Source organism: Suncus etruscus, chromosome 4, assembly GCF_024139225.1.
Source record: "Suncus etruscus isolate mSunEtr1 chromosome 4, mSunEtr1.pri.cur, whole genome shotgun sequence".
Lineage (NCBI taxonomy): Eukaryota > Metazoa > Chordata > Mammalia > Eulipotyphla > Soricidae > Suncus > Suncus etruscus.
Window position 1 is genome coordinate 71,112,069 of NC_064851.1, and position 4,521 is coordinate 71,116,589.

The window sequence follows — 4,521 nt, forward strand, 5'->3', positions numbered from 1 at the left end:
TGTTTTATTCTCTGCTACCACTTGTTTGCTGTTTCCTCCTTGAAGTCTCAATTTCATATATTTGTCATTCTATATACCTTATGCACCCAAAGAGGGACCAGAAAAATATTTAGTACAACTGTTGACAAGTCTAAAAGAAGATATTAATAGCAATGCAGTAATAGTGGGAAACCTCAATATTGCCCTGTCACCCCTTTATAGGGGTGAAACCCAACAAGAATATACTCACTATGAAAAGAGAATGGAAGAAAGTGGACTCGTACATATACATAGGGCATGCATCCTTAGAAAACTGGATACACATTCTTCTCCAGTGCACATGGATCATCTCTAGGATAGACCACATGACGGCCTATGAAACAAATCTCCAGAAAGTCAAGAGGATAGAAATGGTACGAAATGCCTTCTCAGATTACAAAGCACTGAAATTAGAAGTGAACTGCAAACAGACACAGAAGAAAAACTAACATTTGGAAATTAAACAGCTCACTACTGAACAGCCAAGTGGGTCTGAGATAAAATCAAAGGGGAAATCAAATAATTTCTAAAAACAAATGACAATGAAGACTCAAATTACTGGAATTTATGGGACACCGCAAAAGCAGTACTAAGAGGAAAAATTATTGTTTTTGAAAGTACACATCAGGAAGGAAGAAGGGGCCTATATAAAAGATTAATGAGATAGCTTTTAACATTAGAAAAGATCAACAAAAGGAACCAAAAATAGAAGGAAATCACAAAGCTTAGAGCAAAAAATCAATGAATTGAAAATAATAAAATCTGAAAAATCAACAAAAGCAAAAGTTAATTCTTTGAAAAAATAAAACAAGATTGATAAACCACTAGCAAAACTGACAAAGAAAGGAAGAGAGAGAAACTTAATAAACTGGATTAGAAATGAAAAGGGGGGGATCACTACAGATACTACAGATATTTAAAGTGTAATCACACACTACTTTGAGAAACTCTATGCCACGAAACATGAGAGCTTGGAAGAAATGGATCAATTCTTTAATTCCTATAATCTTCTACAGTTAAATAAGGATGGTTTAGAATATCTAAACAAATCCAACACTACTGAGGAAATTAAAATGGTAATCAAAAGTCTTTCCAAAAACAAAAGCCCAGGATTAGATGGATTCACTAACAAATTCTTTCAAACCTTTAAAGAGGAACTAATACCAATCCTTTTCAGGCTCTTTCATAAAATTGAAAAAAATCAGGAACATCCCCAAATAGTTTTTATAAAGCTAACATCACCTTGATACAAAAACCAGACAGATGCTGCAAAAAAAGAAAACTATAGAACAATATTCCTGATAAACACAGATGCAAATATCTTCAACAAAATTCTAGCAAATAGGATACAATGCCTCATCAAGAAGGTCATACACCATGACCAAGTAGGATTCATTTTAGGAATGCGATGATGGTTTAACATATGTAAATTAATCAATATAATACACCATATCAACAAAAAATAAAAAACATATGATCATTTTAATAGATGCAGAGAAAGCATTTGTTAAATTCCAATACCCATTCTTAATAAAAAAACTCTCATCAAGATAGAAATGAAAGAAATTTTTTTCAATATAGTCAAGGCCATCTACCACAAGCCAATGGCAAATATTATTCTCAGTGCAAAACCTTTTCTCTAAAATATGTACAAGACAAGGTTGCTCTCTCTCACCACTCCTATTCAACTTAGTGCTGGAAGTACTTGCTATAGCAATTAGGCAAAAATAAATATCAAGGGCATCCAGATAGGGAAGGAAGAAATCATGCTCTCACTGTTTGCAGGTGACATGATACTATATTTAGAAAACCCTAAAGACTCTACCAAAAAAGTTCCTAGAAACAATAGGTTGATATATCAAAATGGCAGGCTACAAAATTAACAAGAAAAAATTAACCCAAATCTTAATTCTGCCCCTAACCCTAATATTAACCACACACCTAACACTAACTTACCATTACCCATACCCGACCCCTACCTCTACCATTACCCCTCCAAAAATATTGTATTTGGATGTGTAATGCCAAGATGACAATAATGAAGGAAAAGAAGGAAGAGGTAATGGGGAAAATACAAAACGGCTTAGCACAAAATTAGCATGAATTTATGAAACAATACAAATAATTATTAATTATGTGAAAGCATAGTACCTTGAATTAGTCTTACAGGAGAAAGCGACCTTCTTTCATCATCACCATTTATTTTTCCAAGTTTGCACCCTTAACTCTGCACAGTCCACAGGAAGACAGATAGTTAAGAGTTGCAGATGCAAGAAGTTTGGATTTTGTCTGAACTCTAGAACTGCAGCTTTTCCTATGTCAGAAGTTTTTACAGAACTGGCATAGCCCGATTCTAGAAGGTGGAAGGAGGTCACAATGAGCCAGCAATAAGACTCTCTGAACAGCCAAGACACTAGGGGCACTTAAATCTGTACTAATCTGGAAAGGCACATTAAATCAAGTCTAGTACACTCCTTTTTTCATGACTCTTACATGTTCACACCTTCTTAAAATGCTCCAATGAGGGATCTCCTTTTTCATAAACATAAGAGTACTGTCTAAATAGCGGGCTCTTTTCAAACCCCGAAGATGGAGACATGCTCCTTACATGGTGCTAGTGTGCAGGTGAAGGTGTGGGGCCTGCAGACACTCCAGGGTTAGCATCTCTGGGCAGGTACTCTCCCTTTGGACAGATTGCTCCTTAACATTTTTAACGTCTGGCCTCCCCTTGGAACTTCACTTTGAAGAGAAAAGGAAAGGAGAAAGATGATGATATTGTAAGTCTCTGACAGACAGAGAAATCAAGCATCAAGGGGCAATATATGAAATATTTTGAGGGGAACAGGATTTAATTGAAGACCTCAAGCTTGCAAGGAAGGCCTATGATGGCTCCATATTAAAGCTGTCAATCATGTCCTAAGAGGAGCTCATGTATTTGTTTGGTGATCTAGATGCTTACATACTGCTGCCTGAAGATTTGTTGGCAAGAATAGGAGAAGCAGCCAAGCCTGGTGGAACAGTGGAACAGATTGGGCACACATTCTTGTGAACTGGTTGCCAGGCTTGAATGCCTAAAGAGGCTACTAAAGTCACCAGCTGGCAGCCAAAATTCTAATCTAGATCAAAAGAAACAGGATCCAAGATTTTTTCCTGAGATTCCTGGAGTCTCCCTCCAGTTGGAAACTGGATATTCCTCAGAGTTGGCTAGTCAGATACCCATTACTATTAAGAGAAATTATGAAGCATATTTTGAATGACCACCCTGATATTCAGCTTTTAGAGGAGGCTATAATAATAAAATAATAATAATAATAATAATGATACAAAAAGTTCTTTCTGATATCAACCTAAAGAACGGCAAATCTTCTGATTCGCCAGTTTTTACATTGCCAGCTTTACATTGACAAATTGGAGTGTCTGGATGAAAAACAAGAGTATCCTAGAATTGAAGCAAAGTTTTACTTTCCACAAGAAATTAAAGAATTAAAACGGACATAAACTTTACATTTTCCTATCTCAAGATATCTTGGTTCTCACTCAGCCTGTAACATGAAAAGAGTGTCAGTACTACCAATTATATCAGCAGCCCATCCCAATGCAGGAGCTGGTCTTGGACGATTTACAGGATGGGAGATGTGAGAATGAGGGTTTCTTTTTTGATCGCTTTCAGCAACTCCAATAAAGCTAAAGATAACTTCAGGGTGTGCTGTCAAGACCCCTCCTCAGGCCAGTCGCACAGGCTGCAAGCTAACAATGTGTTCCACAAGCAACAGTGGCTGCACTGCCTTTGGGCTGCCATGGCCCGCCCCCACACAGCAGGCTTGCAGCCCAAGAGAGCCTCAGGGCCTGCTCGATCTCCATGAGGAAGTGGAACAGAACAATCTCTCTGCGGCACCGCTATGGCCCAGAGGAGGGTTTCTACCCAGCCCCAAGCAGGCACCAGCGCATAGTGCAGTTCCCCGCTGCTGGCTGCAGACAGCCCGCAGCATGCAAGAGCCCAGCACTCCCTGGCTGGCACCCGAAGAGCACGGAACAATTCCCACTTAGGTGGCAACAGAAGGAGACTCTAGTGTAGACGCGTTGGAAGTTGCAGTGGAGAGAGTGGGATAAATGTCCAGTTGGCTTCTTGGTGCTGTGAGCATGGCAGTATCCTGGGGTGCACCACTGCTGTGTACGGGGTGGATCCTTCTCTTCGTTCAATGGCAGCTAAAGAATATGTTCCAGTTACTGCTAATCTGAGGCGGCGCCTTGTTTGTTTGATTTGATTTGATTTTTTAGGTATGTTCTAAGATTATTTAGAAGATGCAAGCCTCATATTTTTAATCAAACGAAACATTATGAAATGAGTTTTCTCACTGTTCATTCATCATGATTTCCCAGTGCCCACCAATTGTGACATGGGATCAGCCAAAACTTGAAACTTTGCAAGTTCTGGAATTTTGCCAGTGTTAGTTTTACCTGGCATGTAGAATTTGAAATTTCGCCATTGGCCCCTAAAATTTA

The 4,521-nt window shown here is 38.7% G+C and overlaps 1 pseudogene; it reads left to right on the plus strand.

Annotated features, from left to right (window-relative positions):
- The first annotated feature begins 344 nt into the window (after positions 1-344).
- Positions 345-3,968, plus strand: LOC126007106 (neuroepithelial cell-transforming gene 1 protein-like; annotated as a pseudogene).
- Positions 3,969-4,521: the final 553 nt, after the last annotated feature.